Consider the following 23,013-nt stretch of genomic DNA (forward strand, 5'->3'; position numbering starts at 1 on the left):
AAAGCCTGTTTCGCAAAAATAACTCTTGCAAACACTTTCAACACACATTTCTAAAAATTGTAACTGCAGTGGTCATGTGACTACTGCAGTATGACTGAATGTCAAAGTGCAGTACTTTTAGTGCACCAATCGAAATGTGACCATGGTGGAGACCTGCCAAATCTTAAGAGTTTACAAAAAAGTGTTTTTATTAGAAGCTCAGTCTTGCTTATTTATCATTTGATGGGATATTTGATACACATTTTTGTCTGCATTTTTTATTTGGGCAGAGCTCTTCAACAGCTGCTTTTGTTAAACATCAAACGTATGTATTGTGAAGTTTGGCATATTTTATTTAATGAGAAAGGGCTGTAGATAAACGTGTTTCTATTCACCAGGTTTTACATAGTATGAAAGTATGTTGTTGGTTTGGATTTGTCAAAGATTTCACATTACCCTATATGACCACATAAGAGTTTGATAACCGTGTTTAGATCCTTTGCTAGTTTAAGAGTGTGTGTGTGTGTGTGTGTGTGTGTGTGTGTGTGTGTGTGTGTGAGTGTGTGTGTGTGTGTGTGTCTGTGTGTGTGAGTGTGTGAGGCATGAAAAAGGTAGTGAGGTACATTACACAAAGCAGTTTTTTATCATTTATTTATTGAGGTTCACATAATTCAAACGTTTCCTGCTTTTCAACACCCTGGGTGGTTCCTCCCTGACGAGCAGGAGGAATAACATCTCTGACACCTGAACCGTTGAGTTAAACATTCATGTGTGTTTGGATCTTTGTTATGCTACTAAAATATGTAGCAAAATAGCTATTGTACAATATCTTTGAAGATATCTTGTAGATAACAGAAGGAGAGGAAAACTGAAATAATGACATTACTCAACATAGAAGAAAAACAAATCAATCATATATTCATATCAAGCCCAGGATCACCCGCAACTTAAGAGTGTCATACAAAGTTTTATATTCGGGAAATAATTATCATCATGAGTTAGGTGATGATGGCAATAAAAAAGCTGGGATTCACGGTAACAGCGGGCACGATGTGAGCTCCAGTGACTTCGTCTTGAGGTGTGAAGTCATCTGCTCAGAACACAGACAATGTAGCACCTCGCTTACTGTGTGGCTCTTACACATCCACCTTCAAACAAGAAACACACTCCTCTACGCACTTTGCGCATACCATCCCCGTCCCTTCGTGTCAACAAAAGTGAACAAAAAGTAAAGCAATAGTGCGCTGTAGTGTCATGTTTTGAGTAGAGGAATACCAGACAAACAGTAATATTACTTATATTTAAAAAGGAGGTGGTACAGTGTTCCCTAACCTGTACCAGAATAGAAAGTCTTACATGAATACAACATGAATGCAGTATTAACTAGGATTGTTCGTTCTAATGTAACATAATTGTTGCCTTATTGTGGTCCTAATTAATGGAAAAAGGAAACGGAGGATTTAGAAATCTCTTTTCATCGTCACACATGCACACACATGTTTATATATATATATATATATATATATATATATACATATATATATATATATATATATATACATATATATATATATATATATATATACAGTGACCAGGGAGCACTTTATACTTGGTCCGATCTAATTTGGACATGTTGCAGCCTTGTTTGCAGTGAGATATCTTCCTTTTCGATGTTAGTAGTCTGATTAGTTACAGATCAGTAGCAGCAGGGATGGCAAATAATGAAGTCTGGGAAATAAAAAATATAAAGCATCTCACAGTGTAGTGATAATGCTTGCTATCACAGTTTTTTTTTCCTCACTCTGATGTATGCAGTGAAAGAAATAAGTAATACGGGTAACCTTAAAATAGACTGGAATGTCATGCTTTTCCTCTCCATAGCAACAGTTCACTGTTGAGCGTTAGCTTGGAGTTGATGGAGTGGATTCTCTCAGCAGTGTGTGTGTGTGTGTGTGTGTGTGTGTGTGTGTGTGTGTGTGTGTGTGTGTGTGTGTGTGTGTGTGTGTGTGTGTGTTCGTGCACTGTATATGTCTTCCTTTTGAGTGTGTCTCTTTCGGAGACCCAGAACTAGCAGTGAAACATTGGCTTCTGCTAAACCAGATAACAAAGTCTTCACTTTCTTTTGTCAACTGTCAAACCCCCATAGGGCACATGAAGAAGAATCCCTGTATGTGTAAACAATTTATAGCATTTATCGGGATGACCAAAATAGAATCATTATTAATATACCGGTACACAGCAAATATGTACAGCATATGCACAGTACAAAGGGGTCACACTCAATTACTACCCATTCATTTGTCATGTTCATGAACCCAGGCACCTCACTACTGTAGATGACGCTGTATCTATTTGCAGCTACACACAAGCGGATGCACGGACACACACACACACACACACACACACACACACACACACACACACACACACACACACACACACACACACACACACACACACACGCATTGTGTGTAGTGGCAGGCATGGCAGGGGTTGCATCTCTCCAGATGGCGGGAGCCGCCCACACACAGCCAGTTGTTATACAATATGTATTGTATAACAGCAGAGAGCAACAGGCCCCCTCCCTGTGCATGAAGAAGAAAACACACACAAACATCCAGGCAGTGAAGATGGAGACAGTATGCATGCTGTACAGTATATTAGCCACTGGGCCAAACAGCCTGTTAGTCATCGGGCACTTCAATGATCTAAGTATTCCGTCAGTAGGCAAGTCCCCCTGGTATTAAATCATTCATGTAGTCAGTCAGCAAACTTCCAGTCAGCCAGGCAAACAGCTGGACAGATGTACAGTAATGTACAAAAATGTACTAAAACAAATAAACCTAAACTTATTTATGTATGTATGCAGTTAAACAATGTGTGGGTCCGTCAGTTCATCCGGCAGCAGCACACAAAAACCTTTAAGAAACACGGGATGAACGTTTGTTTTTCATTCACCTTTGCTCACTGGCTTCTCTGTTTAATCTCAGCTCCACCTTGTTTACTTTCTGTGTGTCTGTGTCTCTCATGTCTTTTTCTTTCTTTTTTCTTTCCATAGCCACTAAAAAGGGTCTTCTTCACCTTTGCCACTGTGTGTCTAGTGGATGTATAATGGTTACGTCACCTTCATCCTCTCTATCTCACTCTCTCTCCTCAAGCTTACTTTATCTTACTTCTTTTTTCATTTCCATCTTTCTTTCTCCTTCCTTGTTCCCTCTGTTTACGAGCATTAACAGAGTCATATGAAAAACATATTATTTTATTATGAGAGTCAAGTGGTGTGCCCATGCAATCATATGACTTCATTACAGTATATCCACACTGACACGTACGCACACACACACGCACACAGCTACAGTTAACACACATTATATGTGTGTGCATACACCAGCTTGTGGTTGTACAGTGTGTGTCTGTGTTTGTGTGTGCGAGCAAGCAAGCCCAGAGCCCCATGTGATGATAATAATGGTAATGAGACAGAGAGCGGAGCGAACTGCGGAATCCCCAAAACACACACACACGCACACACGCACACACGCACACACACGCGCGCGTGCTCATTGGTAACGCTCACATTTACCCTGTACTTTATCTCTGGGTGTGTTTTTCCCCAGCACTATAAGTCTGCACGACAGCAGTGTCAGCTTTACAATCACTGTTTTATGCTCAAAGAGTGCGTCTATGTGCTTGTAGGGAGACTTTATGACTATAGCCGGGATTACCTCACCTACCTACTGAATGACAGACAGTGAAGGAAGTTGTGGGGGGACAGAAGGATACAGGCAGGTGAAGGACAATGAGGGTGGGAAGACACAGATTGGGGAAGGGAGAGAGGAATGAAAGTATGAAGAAGGAGAAGCATGGCGTGGAAAGGCAGTGATTGGACAGAGGGGGAGACGGGAGGGAGAGGAAAGGAGATATTTATGCTGAGAGGGAGAAATTAAAAGAAACATTTAGAGTAGAGCTCAGAAGACGAGATGAGAAAATTACCAAGTACTCTCTCAACATCTGTGGCAATCTTTAATATTAGATATGCTTTAGGTAAAACGATTGCATAATCTTGTCAGTGAAGATTAAATAAGTTAATATGGTCTTTAATTTATTATTTAAGTATGCAGTATGACATTGAGAGTATATGGTGCAAAATAGTAGGACACATTGAGAGAGGGATGAATGTCATTTGATGTAGGTTGCAATTGGAAGAGCATGAAAGAAAAAGGGGGAAGGTCGGAGAAAGAGAATAAAAGAGAGAAAATAGAAAGAGGGATATAAAAAGGTCTTAATGTCATGTTGACTTTGATGCAGAGAGAGAGGGATACTGCGTGGGTGTGCATTATGTTTATGTACTCAATAAAATACACTATGCCAATGAAAAGGACAGAATGTACACACACACACACACACACACACACACACACACACACACACACACACACACACACACACACACTGTTGTCTGCACTCACACATGCCCACAAACTAAGAGCTCATGGCAGCGAGCCATAACGACCTTCCATCAGTCCAGTCATAGTAATGATGTCATCCTCTCTCTCTCTCTCTCTCTCTCTCTCTCTCTCTCTCTCTCTCTCTCTCTCTCTCTCTCACACACACACGCACGCACGCACACACACACACACACACACACACACACACACACACACACACACACACACACACACACACATACTCAGAAACTAATACATTACACATATTCAGTCTTTTCACTCCACTCACCAGACCTTCAACACAGCCGTGCAGTATCATTTGATAAACAGGGAATTAACATTGTGAGAGCATCTTCACTGAAAGGTTTTATGAGGTCTTTTATTGTGATTGTATTGAAGTCGCACGGGGAATGCGGGTTCAAATAGTTGTGATGTATACATTTGCATAGAATTACGCACGCACACACATTTAATTATGTCCTTTTCACAGCAGACAGATTGATTTGTCACAGGTCTTACTATTAACATTAATAATGTCACAGTGTGACGGTGAGCCAACACTCACAATACCAGGAGCCTGAAAGGGAAGCAGCTAAATGGAATTGAGCCAACATTGATTTTATGATTTCCTACTGTGACATATAAAAAGACCTTTTGTAGCTTCACATACTCACATACAGATTTAAGAGATGTTGGTTGACATGTCTAAGCAAGCTACCATTAAGATGCAACTAATTAAGATTTTGTAGTATAATAATGATGGAAAAATATAAATATGCTAGCATCAGCTGTGGTATTACTAGAAACAGTATATCTGTATGGATAGGTGATTTCATTCTAAGCTGCTGTATATAGGTTGTCCCTACAATGCTTTAGCCAGGTATAATATATATATATATATATATATATATATATATATATACACATATATATATATATATATATATATATATATATATATATATATATATGTGTATATATATATATATATATATATATACACATATATATATATATATATATATATATATATATATATATATATATATATATATATATATATATATATATATATATTGTTATGTTCATGACAGTTTGGGTTCTGAGAATAGAGGTTTTAGTCCATATTTTATATTGAGAAAGGTGTCCACACACTTTTGAGCGATGTGACTGAACATGCAGCGCACATTTACTGTCAGAGTGATGTCAAACCACACACACCCAACAACATACAGCAGGAAAAGCATGTTCACTATCAATCAGTGGGAGTGCCCCCGTGTGTGTGTGTGTGTGTGTGTGTGTGTGTGTGTGTGTGTGTGTGTGTGTGTGTGTGTGTGTGTGTGTGTGTGTGTGTGTGTCGTTCCCCTGTAAATGTAGCAGAGTCCTCAAAGACAGCGGGGTTATAAATAGATGTGGCTCAGTGTGTGACTGCTGAAAAGAACCCGCGCTCTTAAAGGAATATGACGCCCATTATTGTGCGGTAGATTTCAAGTGGAGTTTAAAAGTAAGTAAAAAACCGACCGCCTATTTGCGTATGCCGGCTTGTTCTCATACCATCCCTCCTTCTCTTTCTTTCTTGCTTTATCTCCCCGTTGTTCTCTTTTGAGTTGACCTTTTACCTGATTTAAGAAACCTTAGCAGACAGGTTTCCATTCCCACTTCTCAATGTACTATTTTTGTTTGCATACTCTTTTATACACTAACACACACGTTGTATAAAATTCGATCCAGAAGTCTTGTAAAAATGAAGTTAGAAACAGCTGTGCTGGCAGCAGAAACATGAAGCATCCTTGCTGCCTGAGGTTATTGCATGTGTGCAGTAACTTTGAGGATGTGCTGCATCAACATACTAGTTTTCACCAAAAAGCAAAGTGTGCACAGTCGCGAACGCTCTGTCAGTTAACCAATTGAGTGTGGAATTAAGCTGCGTGTACAACATCCTTCAAGTGCTCATTTGACAAGTGTATTCAGTGTGCAATAGGCCACACATGAGTAAACTGAGTCGGAGGGTCACAGCATTGTAGAACCTGCGAGTGTGGGGAGTGAAGGATAGAGGGAAGCGGGAAGGTCAAATGAGGAAGAGCAAGATCTGTACAGCCACAGTAAGAGACAGAGTGACAGAGTTTGAAAAAGCGTCAATGAAAAGGCAGCGAAGAAGACGAGAGAATTAGGCAGGTTTGTGAAGAGACAAACTGAGACAAAGAGAAAATGTGGGTGGGTGAAGAACTGAAGAGAATCAGAATTAACAAGGCATACAAGCAGCCCCAGCAAATAATGAGTCCAACTTTATCAGCCGTGCAGATTGGTGACAAAGCCATGTGCAGCGCACATCTTCACGCTGCCGACACATCTTCTAAGCAGTCAGAAGAAATACAGGGATGTTAGGTGAAGTTGTGGCTAAAGGTGCAGAGATAAAGCAACCTGTGTCAGCTGTCTGGAGAAGCAAGGTTTCTTCACTGCTTTGCCTTTATTCCTTTATGTTTAATTGAAGAATAACAGAAAGATAGTAAGTAAAGATGTCATCGGCATGAGCTCATGGTTGCGATCATTGATAAGAAAAGGACAATGTAAATTAGAGCGTTAGATTACATCATAGTTTCAGTTTGGGGCTTTTATCTGCTTTTATTTTTTTGCTAAATGCACATGATGTATTGTGTTCTGGTTTTGCAAACATATTTTTAGCCTGAAGCTGTTCTCCCAACACATGCCTCTGATACGGTTTAATCTCTTCCGCTTTCCTTTTTTGTCATCTGTTTATTTATTTTTTTCTCCATCATACTCAGCCTCCGCCTCTCCCTTCGTCTGTCTGTCAGAGTTTCTAGTGTATCATTACTTTGGTTCAGAGGAGGGTAGCACAGAGCTTGTCTCCCAGCAGGGTGTACTAGTGTGTGCGTGTGTGCGTGTGTGCGTGTGTGTGTGTGTGTGTGAGTGTGTGTGTGAGCGTCTCAGGAGTGCAACATTAGCCTTTGAAGATCTTACAGTGAAAAAGAGAGAGAGAAAGAGAGACACTCAGACGACTTCCTGTTTCTTTTATCACACTCGGCCTCAACTCTGTTTCTTCTTTTGTGTTTGGTCTCTTTCTTTTATTCATTCTCTCTGTTATCACCACATTCTCATCTGCCACTGCATTTTTTTCCTTTCTGTCTTTTTTACCTAAATCTATCTTGGGTTCAAAGATACTTCTGTTTTCATTCTGCAGTGGTGCAACGTGTTTGAGTCTGGGTTTAACTGCTTTTGATATTCTCACTTTCTGTGCAGATAGAAACCAAGTTGGGCTACCATCTGGAATATTAAATACTCATTGATAAGATGTGACCGACCACACAATTAACAAGCTGCATGTACATTGTAGCTGACACTTATGTAAAAGAAAAAGAAAAAGACTTACCTTAAGAGGACTCTTGCATTAACCTGTGACCTTCCCTTCTGAGATGGTCAGTCCAACAATGAGCTACACTGCTGCCCCATTTACAAATTGGACCACAATCAGCAAGAGATTTCATATCATTACCTGTTAGATTTTTCATTTTGTAATATGTGATCTCAGTGGAAATAAAAAGCCCTTACCTTGGTAGTGAAATGTTTTATTCATTGAGCTATACAGCGACTACCTGAGGCATACTTATTTAGATGTATCTATCATCTTCTCAGCAGAGGTACACAATTACACCTTTTTTTATTTCAGCCACGTATAACTAGCCGTCAAATCATTCTTATAATCATCAAAGCATCTTTCTTGTTTCCCTGTTCCTCAAAGACACAAATAAGACGGAGAACAGCATTTTGTTATGTTAATCTGCTTGGAAAGTTACCAAAATAAGTGTGTGTGCGTGTGCGTGTGCGTGTGTGTGTGTGTGTGTGTGTGTGTGTGTGTGTGTGTGTGTGTGTGTGTGTGTGTGCAGTGTTGTTAATAGAGCTGCCATATGAGAGGGCCTCCAGCTGTGGCGAGTGCTTCCTAACTCTTGGTCATTTTATATCTGGGTTTAAAATCCATCCTCTAGAGGCTAACATAATGCATGTTTCCTCCTGACTCTAGCCATGAAGAAATGATGATGGAACAGATGTTTGCAGTTGAGATACAATAGAAAGTTGCATAATTGAAACTCACTGACACATTTGGGGTTTTTTTTTATAAAGAAAGTAGTTGTGTTTGAACACCTTTTAGCTCCTTAGTCATTGTCACTTCCAGTAAGCCTTGCAGACTTCTCATTGTGTTTGAAGTCGGCTGAAGAGTCTGATAAGTTTCGGCTTCTCAGGTGACATCCGAGCGGCCAGATCCGTGATTATTTTTTGTGACGCGATGTCAGTATTGTGTCTCCTCCGCTCGCTTCTCAATGAGTGGACATCTGAGAAGCGTGTCCGTGTGCATGTGTGAGATTAGTAAACTGATAGGGCATGTGTGAGAGGTTGAACAGACTATCTCCTTACGAGTCAGTCAAAGTGGCTGTGCCAGAAAAAACCTGCTTCCATTTCACCAAAAGAAGTCCTCAAAAATGCCCCAAGACATTTCTCCAGACAGGAACTAGGAAGATTACCGATTGCCTTGCTAATAGAAAAGAGAGCTGTGAAATTCTGGAGTGAGCCAGACACCTGCTAATACAAAGTTTTTATATGGAACAACCGAACCCAGAGAATGAACTGCTCTCACAGTCACAGATCACATCCTCACCTGCCATCAGCTCAGACAGACAACAGCTGCTACACAGCTGTAAATGCAATCCACAGTGTATTTGCAGCTGGATGCATTCAATGTATATACATCAGTAATCACTGGATGTCAATTACTACGTGCTGCATATATGCTTACGTGGAAATCTGGATATTTTCCATTTGACCTATTGCTGTTGCTTATTATTAATCATTACAATAATTCATGTTTTGACAATGTGTTAAAGAGCATCTGTGCAAATAAAACACATTCGAGGAGAGAGAGAGAGAGAGAGAGAGAGAGAGAGAAAAACTAGTGGGCAAAACAGGAAAAGTGTTTAAAGAAATATGATGTATGAATCCTTTCTTTGTATTACTTCACACAACACACACATTGTGTGATCATCACATACTGTAGATAATCACTGTTCTAATGTCAAATGTATAAGACGTGGCAACTTTTTGAAGCATTCGAAGCAGTAATCACACTACAGCTACTTGGTAGTCAAGATGAGAGCCAGACTGTCTAGCTACTGGTGTGTGTGTGTGGGTGTGTGTGTGTGTGTGTGTGTGTGTGTGTGTGTGTGTGTGTGTGTGTGTGTGTGTGTGTGTGTGAGTGTGTGAAAAGCAATCTGTGTGTCTGTTGATTATCTGTAAATCAATACAGTACTGGGAGATCTAAATGTACAGTACATGTACACGTGTGTGCAGCCGACAAGTTACTGTGTGTTGGGTTTTGTGTGTGCGACAGGCTGAGGACTGAGAACACACACACACACACACACACACGCACACACACGCACACATTGGCAAGGTCCAATAGTCTGGTTGCTGGGCAATGAGCTCACAGCAGTCGACGATAACAACCCCTCTCTCCATCAATCACCTATAGAGTGCTCTGCTTTAGTAATGATGTCATTACGCACACATGCATACACACACAGACCACACACACCACACGCTTATCTCATCCTCTTTGTTTTGACCTTGGGTTGCTCATTGGTGTGTGTGTGTGTGTGTGTGTGTGTGTGTGTGTGTGTGTATTAACAGTGTAAGAGGAATGAGTGGTCATTGTCATTGCCTGGAAAAATATTGCTTGAGAGGATGCAATCTGCTTTGATGATATGGGCTACATAAATCTCACACGCGCCATGCGTATTACACACACACACACACACACACACACACACACACACATACACGCATACACGCACCTTTTTGCACAGACTAGATGTTCCTCAGACAATGCATTACAAGCGTTTTTAACCATAATTTAACTCTTTTAACTTTTTTGTCAAATGCTCCTACAACACATCGATCACGGAGCTCCACTATGTGTTGGTGATGCGCGTCGTGTGTATGTGTGAGCTTTAAGAGCCTCAAGAGTATTGTGGCATTTAGCACTGAACAAGAGTCATTTACAGCGCATGTTTTGTCACGCAGACTCTCCATGACCCGGAGACTATGCCGTGTGCTGAAAACTCCGTACGTGTGTTGCTGCTTACACAATGCACAGTACTCCTCTTACTGATTTGAAAATAGTTTTAACCTTGGTGTAAAATCACTCAAAAAGAATTCGGTATCAGCCACACAACAGCGGTGAACAAAATGCTTTTCTAAAATGTAGAACTTTGAGTCCTCAATCTATCTAAAGACATGAAGATTTTCCAATAAATTGAATGAAGGGACACTTCAAGTGTCGAGTCTGACCATGAAACTGAACGTCCTTCAATTGCAAACGTGTGTGTATCCGTACGAAATGACACCTTCCTATACCTACACACATGCACGAGACACACTCGCTTGTGAAACAAATTGCTTCAAGATGAGATTCACACTACCACATATTCATGCACGCATTCTCCGGGTCCAGCTGTGTCTCTGCCAGGCTGTAGGGCAGGGGGCCAGCACAGTGAGGTGAAGAGAGTGGCAAGAACACTAACTGGCAAATCAGTGGCCAATTAAAAACGCTCAGCACTGTGTGTGTGTGTGTGTGTGTGTGTGTGTGTGTGTGTGTGTGTGTGTGTGAGAGTGTGTGAGTGTCCTTGTTTGACTGCCAAGGAGAGGGTTGGCACAGAAAGCATGCTTCCTATTCTCTCAGAATGCCCTCTTAGCTTACACACTCACACACACACACACACACACACACACACACACACACACACACACACACACGTAGAGCCTTGGATTTGTCTCACCCCATTGTCTTTATTTAGGACAGATTAATGCTGGTCCTTCTATATGTTTGTGTCTGCGCATGCACACCTGATGAGGTTGGCCGGGCGAACCGTGTGTGTGTGTGTGTGTGTGTGTGTGTGTGTGTGTGTGTGTGTGTGTGTGTGTGTGTGTGTGTGTGTGTGTGTGTGTGTGTGTGTGTGTGTGTGTGTGTGTGTGTGTGCTCCACCCACAGGTAAAGTTGTATAGTCACACAAAGGGAAGCTAACGAAAGGACACTCTACCCCGCTTACTTTATTATACCACAGGAGACATTGTAATGATGAGATAAGGTAGCGACGGTGTCTGTGAATGTGTGTAGCACAAGTGAAAGAAACTTAAAAGCAACAGCTGCTTCCTTGAGCCGATTAGTCAACTGATCAGACATTAGTGTCTCGGCCAACGAGTACATATTTTGTCAATGAGTTGTTTTCCTTGTTTGTCTTTTTGTTGATAATGAGTGATGGAGAGTCGGGATGCAAAACCGAACGGTAAAAGCACGAGTCATTTGAATAGAATAGAATATATCTTTATTGCCCACCAGGGTGGACATTGTTCTTCGACTCAACAAACATAAGAAATAACAACATAAAAAGCAGACAAACACTAAGCGAAAACAAACGCATAGAAAAGGTCACATTACACATTGAAACAGTTCATGTCTGTGGTTTAAATCTTCTCACTCTCAATGTTTTAAACCAGGTACAGTCTCATTAAAGAGAGTGGGAGAGAAGTATGAACTCCATCAGTGAAATGTTATGGAGTGTAGCAGTGGGCTGAAGATCACTCTCAGCTTGTAGTAGCAACCTTCCTTGGTAGTGTGCTTTGATTGCAAGTATCCCTGATTGTCACTCGCATGAGCTTTAGAGTGGAGGGTTACTAAGCCGAGAATGGCTATAAATGGTGTCTGATTGGAAAGAGTTTGGAGGTGGAGGGAGAAAGAGAGCGAACCTGGAAATGCTGACCTTTCCTTTATGTTTGTCTTTGCTGAATGATTTGTATTTGGCTTGCAATCTTTCTTTCTTCTTTCCTTCCTTCCAGCAGTATATCATAGAAGTGAATTTTAAAAATAGTTCAGGTCAGCACGCTATGACACTGAACCTCCCACAGCTGCCACGCACACACTTCCACTGACACTAGCAAAAGAGTGTGGAATGGTAGATAAAGGATGGCGGTAAGTAAAGGACACTGGTCTTTTCCAGACATGTGTGCACCCGAGATAACATTGCTCCCTGCTTTGAGCACCTTGAACCTTCAGAGGGTTGATTCCTCCCTTGTGGTATGGCAGATATGTTGGGAGTCTAGGAAAATGGGGTTGTGGTTGAGGAAGGCATTTCCCTTACATTACAGTGATGGTCGGTCACTCAGTCTACACACACAAAAAGACTTGCTGCATTCTTCTGCCTCAGCCAACCAAACAGCTGTCAGACACGACGTCAGCTCCCAAAGTATTCGGTTTATGCGTGTGTGTGTGTGTTCCTACGAGTGTGATTGTCTGTCATATTTATGATGAATGGTGAACTGTGTACTTGAGGACGTGTCATTTGTCTAAGCAAGTAGAGAAAGACAAATTGATTGCCAAACACTTTGAGATGTACCCACACATCGGTCTGAAGAGGTACATTTAGAGAAAGCAATAATCCAGCAAGAGTTTTGCATTCAACTTTTATATTTTGGGAATGCAACTTTCAGAGGCATTTTTTGGCTGATGTTAGCCTTTGAACCCCGTACGTGTGGTTCCACAGACTAGAGCCATAAGCACTCTTTGGCAAAACTTGTACGGTAAGCAAAGGATTTGGCCACATCCATAGTAATTGTGGGTAGACAAACATTTTTTTGACCACACAGGGCAAAGAGAGAATGGAAAGAATGCGAGCACTTAGACAGATGAAGTGATGGTTGAGTGGACAAAAGTATTCATGGTGTAATCACGCCTGCATGTAGTCAAGTACAGAAAAAACACTCACACAGAGAACACTTGTTAGGAATGTTGAATATCATCGCCTTTTGATTACGCCTAGTACACACAAATAAATTACAGAAAATTGTGAACCCATTCACCTGCTGTTGAAGAATATAACAGCCGGACATGCACATAAAAGACACTTTTATCCCTTTTCAAGAGTATAAACCACTCATTGAGTCACTTGAGTACTGTGTCGCTCTAACATTCAGCTGTACTGGCAAACGTTCACCTATTAACTCATTATAAGTTTCTCTTGATAATAGGTTCAGGTAGATGTCTAGACATGTATAAAACATCTATTTAACCACTGAGTGAATACTGTAGATAGGCTTTAGTCATGTATGCTCTTTGCTGTTTGATTGGAGGCTGAATGCACTTATTGTAAGTCTCTTTGGATGAAAGCATCTGCTAATTGAATGTAATGCAGATATAATACAGAGGAAAAGCTGAAAGCACACATGCCTGAAATAAAAAGGCCACACACACGCACGCACACACACACACACACACACCTACACACACACACACACACACACACACACCTACACACACACACACACACACACGCACACACACACACACACTACACACACACACACCTAAACACACACACACACACACCTACACACACACACACCTACATACACACACACCTACATACACACACAACTACGCACACACACTCACCTACACACACATACACACACACACCTACACACACATACACACACACCTACACACACACCTACACACACACACACACCTACACACACAACCACCTACACAACACAAACAAACACCTACACAACACACACAACCACCTACACAACCACCTACACACACCTACACACACACTCCTACACACGCACACACACCTACACTCACATACCTACACACACACCTACACACACACCTACACCACACACACACACCTACACACACACACTCACCTACACACACACACACACACACACACACACACACACACACACACCTACACACACACCTACACACACACACACCTACACACACACACACACACCTACACACACACACACACCTACACACACACCTACACACACACCTACACACACACCTACACACACACCTACACACACACCTACACACACACCTACACACACACCTACACACACACACACACACACACACACACACACACCTACACACACACACACACCTACACACACACCTACACACACACCTACACACACACACACACACACACCTACACACACACACACACCTACACACACACACCTACACACACACACACACACACACACACACACACACACACACACACACACACACACCTACACACACAGTGTGCATGTGCTGGCTGCTCCACTGTGCTTTGCAATTCAACCAATGTGTTTTAAACTGAACCATTAGACATGATGGATTGAGACAGTGTGTGTGTGTGTGTGTGTGTGTGTGTGTGTGTGTGTGTGTGTGTGTGTGTGTGTGCTGTGTGTGTGTGTGTGTGTGTGTGTGTGTGTGTGTGCGTGTGTGTGTGTGTGTTGCAGTTTCAACAGTATTTATATTGAATGTAAAGTATATCAGCAATAAGCATTTAAGGATTTTTGTTTTTCATTAATAATCAAATTGCTCCACAAAACATGTTTTAAAATGCCTGCCAGAGTAACAATGAAGTCTCTTTACTTCCAACCATTTTCATTTGGTCTTAAGGCCTTCTCGTGGTTAGACCCTGGCACCCCCTTGTGAAATGTGGGCGTTTTTAATTTTCTGTATATTTAATTTAGTATAATTTTAGATGCACTGGCAGAATGTTTACCCTCACAGTCTCATTTGTTAGAATCAAAATGTTTGTTACATTTGTTAAACACAAGTATTCCCTGCTAAATGCAATTCCTTTCTTTCAGTTAATACCTAACGGCGGACGTGACATCTTTAAAGACTCGGGTATCATAGTAGTTTTCCTAAAGGTTGGCAGAGTTTTGGAATGAAACCCTCACTCTCTGCCCTCCCTCTCACTATCCTCCTCCTCCCTTTTCCACTGACATTTTTCCGCTTTCCACACTCCCCGCTGTGCGTCGCCGGCTGTGCCAGTGTTGTCCTCCCAGTGAGTTTTGATCTGCCTCTTCTCCACCACCATCTGTCTCTCTCTCTCTCTTGCCTCTTTCTATTCTCTCCAACTGTCTTCCTTCCTATTACCTCTGGATCTCTCCTACTTTTTCTTCTCTTCTTCTTTTAACTTTTGTTTTTTTAACACCGTATGATGGACTCCTTTGCCAGTTGGTGTCTGTTTATCCATGGCCTCAGTACACATCTATTCTGCCTTACATACACACAGTACAAACATCTTTAGGGCAAACTGTGTGCCTTAATCTTATAGTGTGTGCGTGCCTACATGCTTAACTTAAGCCTGACACTATACTATAGCCCGTTGTGGATAATAGTTTTACCACGTCTGCCATACCAGACATTTCTCTGTTTCTTTCTTTCATTATGCATCTGCCTCACTGTCCCATTATCATATCGTATTACCACCGTAGCTCTCAATCCCCTGTAGAATAGAGTCATCATGCATTAGCATATAAATGTGTGGATTGATATATTTTATCATCACTAATGTAACACACACACAATACCAGCCACATGTAATTCCTTTCCCTGTCTAATTTAAGCTGCAATAAATACTTTTCCACAAACACACTCCTGCCTAGCTTTCTTCCTTGTCTTCAGACATGTAAGATGTGGGTCAGTAGGATGTTTTATGTCCCTCAAACACACCCCACAAAAACTCTCTCTCACACACACACACACACACAAACTGTAGCTGACTAACAGCAGGCAACATGTCTCTCGTATCCCCGTAACATCCCCATCATTCCACCACAACCTGCCTAATTAGTCCCACAGAGTGTGTGCACGCTGTCGAGGATCAGCCAGTCTGTCTCTTCTGCCGGTGTGTGGGTGTCTGCTTAAGTCAGCTTGTTGCACATTTGAAGTCTTTAAAGATGCACTGAAGGGTTTTTTCCCCCCATGAAAATGATAGGTCCTGCATATAATGATGACCTGTATCTACATTGACGTTTTTAAAAGAATACAACATTATGCAGACGGCAGTAAATGAAAGCTACAGAATGAAAAAATGCACGGTGAAAATGTCAAACAAGAGTGAGGTTTAAAGGGCTCAGGCGAGAACATTTAACAGGGAGAATGGGCAGGTAGGCTTAACAGCCTGTTAAGAATATATATACTGTGGGATTTCATTGGTCTTTCACTAAATGTCTGAAAAACATACTTGTATGCTTAAACCGTGACCCGTTTCATTTTCTTTTTGACATGCGAGATTAATAGTGATGCAAGTGGTATGTGATATTCTCCACTTTTTGATAACCGTGGTATTTAAACATTTTAAACATTGATATAATGTTAATTATACACATATTATAATATTGTGTTCATAATCTGGCGCCTCTTAAATCATTTCTGTTTCTCTCCGTTCTCGCTTTGTCTCCCTCCCCAGTCGCCCCACTCACAAGTGAGTGCAATTCATTTGCCAAAAAAGAGACAAAATGCACAATAAACAAAGAATTTGACTGATTCTCAATAGATATAAGGATAATGTTGTTATCGTCAATTCTTTTGGCCACAGCCCTATTTTGAATAAAAAAATCATTTGACTTTATTGTCTGTGTTTACGTACAGTTATCTGTTGTTGAAGCGAGATGTGGCGATCCCATATTGTTCAGTAGCGCTCAGTTACATGTGTGGCTTTGTTAAATAGACTTTGTGATGCATGTGTAGTTCCTGCTGATGCATGCAACACGGTGTGTACCTTCTCCTACTTTAGTGTCAACTTTTGTTGTTGTTGTTTCATCCACCAGGGAGTGCTGAGTCCCTGAGTCAACACACTGCATTCTGGGAAAGTCTGGAACCCTCTCCATGGGCTGTACCACCTGCTGACAAACCAGGGGGGTCTGGAGGAGTTGAATGAGGTAAGAGTGTCCCCTCTGGTAACATGTCCCTACCTAAATAAAGTCAGTTATATTTTGCTCTGTTGGTTTTAAGAGTAGATATATATATCTTGTTTTTAGTTGAGCTTGAGTTGAGGTTGTGCTTCATAAGCTCGAGGACAGTGGTTCACTGCTTACTGCTGAATCATTACTGACAAACTGCCACCATGTTGCTATTACAAACTAAAAGCTGCTAGTCGGACTGCCATGTTTAATTTGATGTTATTTGTTCTGACATCAAGGACTTGTCAGCCCTGTGTTTTCCTCATAGCAATGAAAAAACGTGTCACCCCCCGTCACATGTTAATATTGCATGCGTGCATGTTAAACAAAGAGCATTTTATTTTTAATGTGAGTGAAGTGGCAGCTGATCACATGGACAGCTCGAAGGGAACGAAGCGAGGTTTTTTTCTACTCTGTCGCTTTAACCCTCAGCACATTGTACATTTATGGCTCGGTTTAAGTTAATGTCTCTCCTAATCCTCATTCTCTGTCATGAAATATAATGAGTTTATAATATGAAGGCTGATGCACACCCTCAATTTATTGTCGACCAGTGAGTAGGGAGGAAAAGTCCAAAGGCTCCCGCACACTGCCGTTTCACCTGATGTAGGTCCAGGGACCAAAACATTGCTTTACTAATACATTTCATTGCAAGTCAACAACAGGAAGTCTTTCTTCTCTTATCTTTCAGTTACTGAAATAAAACCAGCTATTGGAGGAGAGACAATTTTAGGATAAGGGAAAGCTAGTCTGCCTCGTGACTGTGAGTGTGTCAATGAGACTGCATCTGAGCTCTGTGTTGAAGCGGCAATATATTTTCATGCATAACACCTTCAGGAAGCAGTTAGTGAAGGGTCTTTCTGCGAGAATGGAAGCCTTATTGGCAGCGCCGAGAGAGCGAAAAACACCCTGCAAATAATGTCTCTGTCAGGCACGAGGAGAGGGGGCTGTATTGTATTTTATCACTTTGTTTATATTCATTAATTATGTGTGTGTTTGATTAGCTAATATCTATGTTTGTTCATTGATTTATTTCTATATAAACAAATCTGGTATTTTTTTTTAGATCACTAGCGAACCACAAGCTTTTTCTCTGAATCACTCGTAGCACAATTGTGGTCTCTCTCTTTTGGGTAATATTCCACAGGGAAGTAAGATCGCAGGGTCAGCTGCAGAATAGCACCCTTAGAGCCGCTGGCGACTATCTTGCTTGCAGACATTTCTGCAGAGGAAATCCTCGAGTTTGAGGATTTGAACTCAGGCCTTGTGGTTGACGGATAGTCTCTCTCTCTACTCGCTATAAGGCATTCTTCCAGCGAGAGAAAGAAAATCAATGTGAACAAACATTTAAGCAAAGTTTTTCAAGTTCTTTCCCCCCCGAGATTGCCTTGCTTGTTTAGAGATGAGTGTTATTTTCCACTCGCCTCTTTCCCCCGAGGGATACTCCGTGTGTCTGTTTACTGCTGTTGTGAGCAATAAACAATGGACATGGGTGACTTTAATAACAAACACTAACCGACCTCCACCAGGAGTCTGCCCGCTCAGTGGGAGATTAATATTTGACTTTACTAGAGTGTCAGGATACTAATTGGCAGGTTAAGTCTCAAGGCGGCACTGATCTGTCCAGCTACGGGCTAATAATATGCATCACAAACTAATTAAAAACATTTCATTACTCCACAGTACAGGCATCAACAGTGCGGACATTAAAGAGTAATACTGGTTGAATCTTCTGAGCAACACCCTCGGCTGTAGATCCAGAAGTGACTGCTAAAGATCGCTTAATCATTTCTTAGCATGAATGATGAGTTGGCTCAGTAGTAACTTTTCTTACTGTGTTCCACTTCATCACACCAGCTAGTCACAAATATTTAGGATTATTTGTTGGTTGAAGTCAGATATTTGCAATGCTTCATTGAAAAGGCCGATTTCTGAAGAGATTAGTCATTCGTACTTAAACACTGCTATTAACCAGTTTATAAGAGAAAAAATTAAGTGTATAAGTGTTCTTTGAGCCCAGTGTGAATGCTTTTATAGAGGAAACCATGTTGCTGCCTGTTGTTCTTCTGTCGCCTCAACATTTGGTGCCTTGCAATGCGAGCACTCTGGTCCTTGTCTTAAACAGACATGCTTGTTTAAGTGAACACAAACAAACAAACACATGCACATGCACACGCACACAATCACAGACAGAGCACTCTCGTTTGCTCCACAGGGAGCAGAGAGTTTGGAGAGTGCTGCAGTTTCCCTGCTGGAATCTCTGTCTGTCTTCCCGTCTCACTTGTTTTCTCTATTTCGCTCGACCTATCTGCCTTTGGGGTCATTTCAGTTCAATTGAGTGAAGCATACATTTGACCTGAAAGTGAGATAACTGTATGTGCATTACTGCCAAACCACGGTGTACAAGGTTAACAATGGAAGTATAATTATTGAGGAAATAGTGCCTCTGTCTTTCTTCACTGTGCCGATTGAAGTGTGTAAGGCTGTACTTCCCTCCTTCACACTATCACCCTCTTTCCCGGTGAATCCAGAGAGTAAAACGTGTGAGTGCTTGAGTGTGTGTGGGTGAGAGAGAGAGAGAGAGTTGGTGCAATTCTTGGCTGATTAGGGAAGTCTTGGCTCCCTGGCGTATGGGAAAAGTGCTCTTGGCAAGAATGAACCGAGGCATTCCTTTATGCTGTCCTCTTGAAACTCTCACACACAGAGACAGATACACAAACTTGTTTTTGTCACTTAGGAGGACATTGCATTGACTTATATTATCCTCTGGAGACTTAACCATAAATGCTACATGCTAAACCAAACCCTGACATTAAGCAAGAAGCAAAGACTTTACCCTAAAGTTTAATGGTTTACTTTGAGTGGACAGGACCCACAACGTGAGTAATAGAAGAACACACACACACAGACACACCAAAGTGCCTAAAGCTCAAATTTACATGCTCCTTTAGTTACAAACTGCAGAGTTCTTGTTGGGGATTTTTCATTCTCTCTCTGTATGCATGCTTACACGCACACACACACAAGCAGGAGAAAGAGTAAGTGCAGTCTCAAAAGAGAGATTTCTAGTAGTACTACATTATGCCCCGAGGCCCAAAGATAGAGTTTCACTGTCACTCAGAGGCACACACACACACACACACACACACACACACACAAACACACACACACACACACACACACACACACACACACACACACACACACACACACACACACACTTGAATCAATTGCCTAAGGAGTGGGAGTTTGTCTGCATGACTTCTATCAGCTAATAGATCTCTTAAGGCTCTTTCTCCATGTCCCTTTGACTCTCTGTGTCACTCTTCTCTCTCTCTCTCTCTCTCTCTCTCTCTCTCTCTCTCTCTCTCTCTCTCTCTCTCTCTCTCTCTCTCTCTCTCTTTCCCTCTCACTGCAGTGCCACAACAAGGTGACATCACTGTCCATCTTTTTCCTGCTCCTCTGTCATTTTCTTGCTATTTTAACCTGCTCTCCTTCTCCTCCCCTCTTTTGATCTGTCCCTCTCTCCTTTGTTCCTCACACTTTTTTCCTATCAAATGTTACCTCGAACCAAGGCAAAAATTGGGTTTTGTGTTGAAATTGGGTCAGGGTCAACGGGTTTTGTGTTTTATAACACCACCCTCAAGTGTGTGCGTGCGTGTGTGTGTGTGTGTGTGTGTGTGTGTGTGTGTGTGTGTGTGTGTGTGTGTGTGTGTGTGTGTCTGCCACAGCTTCTAAAACATGTTATTCTCAGGCCATGAGACAGCTAAATGCGTGCAGAAGAATTTTGCCCACAAATGCTTTTTCTTTTTCTTTTTCTTTTTCTTTTTCTTTTTCTTTTTCTTTTTCTTTTTCTTTTTCTTTTTCTTTTTCTTTTTGGTAAAGACATACACACACACACACACACACACACACACACACATTGGTCATTCCTTAGTTTGAAAAGTCCACCCAGAGAATGTCGCCAAGATGGAATTTCCTTTTGTGTGTGTGTGTGTATGTGTGTGTGTGTGTGTGTGTGTGTGTGTGTGTGTGTGTGTGTGTGTGTGTGTTAAAACGTGAGACACACAATGAGAAGCGTGTGAAGTCAGTCTGTCTATCTGCTCTCTTCTCGTCTGTCTCTGCAAGCACACACTGAGTTGTGCAGTGCGAGTGAACACTTTAATACTTTAACAGTATTCTTCGTATGCAAACTGGTTTGTTAAGTCAGGAGACGCCGGGTGGTGGATAGTTAGGCACAAACATAAACTACGATACAGATAATGGAAAATATGGTTACAGCTGTATATTTACTCACACAAATCTTCATCACAAAGTGCTTGATAATATTATGTTTTTATAAAAGATATTACTGTATATCAACCAAAATATTGTTAACAGAGCTTTATTATTCTCAAGTATTAACCTCACACACTCCGTATCTGTCAAGCCCTAAAGGGTAACATACTGATAATATTGATATATAATAACTCCCACAGAGTACAGTATCAATGATGAATCATAGAATAACATAATTATTATCAAAGAAGAGATTCGTATGTGCTCTGTGCATTCATTTCAAACCCACATGTATACATTAACCTGTGGGGTCTTAATTGCATAATATTAGTTTTTCAAGTTTCTTTGTCTCTGCAGGAGCCTTGTGAAGTACACAGTTTGCCCCCATAGTGAATGGTGAACATCCATATTAGAGTTATTCATAAAGCAAAAATATGAACAAGGCCATTTGAAGTCTTCATTTTCTGTTGCAACATAAAGCTTCCCTCTGCTAACAGCACACACATAACATGCTTCATTCTGTAGAAAATTGGTGGAGTGATTTTCCCTTCCGGGAGTCTGACAGCAATCAGAATGGCTATTCAACATGATTATATACTACAAAGTGAGCGGACACAAATGTGTGTTTGTGCATTTTATCAGAGTCTATTGTTGCGTTCACTCGCAGCTCTGGGCGTCAGGAGCAGTCACACACCTGTGGAGTGTGTGGTGATTGTGTTCTGTGTGTGTGTGTGTGTGTGTGTGTGCCTCACTATGGAATTTGTTTGTCTTGATAATGACTGAGTTCTGTATGGCTCCGGCGTATGTTGCATGTGTGTCCTGTTGTGTCTCAGGGGAAGCTGGATGTGTGTTCGAGCAGAGGCCCTTTGATGATTTGTGCGAGTCTGCATGCTCGACTAGTGCTGCTGCCTGTCTTGACATTCTTGTCCTTGTGCCTTTTGTAAAGGTGGAACACATTATTCACAGACAAGGACGCATGCTGAGCATCCGCCCACCTCTCCTTCATCCACACAATGCCCGCTGCCATGCCCATTCATGGCAATTAGTGCCAGTCTGCCTGCCTATGCCCACATTACAGCAGGGCAGTTCACCTTCAGTACACACAACAGTATGGTTTTCTGTCCTAGAAGTGGACACATGCAGGCACCATCAGGAGAACACAAGACAAAGTGCTTTTTCAGTCTTTTTACAGATTATTCTATCCACCTATACTTAAAATGACCAATGAAGAGCCAGATCAAGTCGATAAAGTAGTCTAGCTAGTTGAGGAGCCACATTCTGCAAACTCCTATCACATTACACGTCATAGTCTTGGCCTGGAAAATCTTTCAGCATTCTTAATTGCCGTTTGAGCTGACGTAGCTCCTACTAAAAATATGCGTGCAAATTCTCCATATTCCAATTTTTTGAAATGAGTGACATTCTCTTTTAATACATGTGAGGGTCCTGTGTTGAAAGAACATACAAAGGAGGGATC

At 41.5% G+C, this 23,013-nt stretch overlaps 1 protein-coding gene across 1 annotated transcript in view; it reads left to right on the plus strand.

Annotated features, from left to right (window-relative positions):
- The window catches only part of atxn1a (ataxin 1a), an 83,450-nt gene that overhangs the window by 35,610 nt on the left and 24,827 nt on the right, over nt 1–23,013 (plus strand). Inside the window, 1 exon segment of the mRNA XM_029443908.1 lies at nt 17,127–17,237. The gene's annotated coding sequence lies outside the window, so the exon portion shown is untranslated.

The sequence above is a fragment of the Cottoperca gobio genome, chromosome 11 (genome assembly GCF_900634415.1).
Source record: "Cottoperca gobio chromosome 11, fCotGob3.1, whole genome shotgun sequence".
NCBI lineage: Eukaryota > Metazoa > Chordata > Actinopteri > Perciformes > Bovichtidae > Cottoperca > Cottoperca gobio.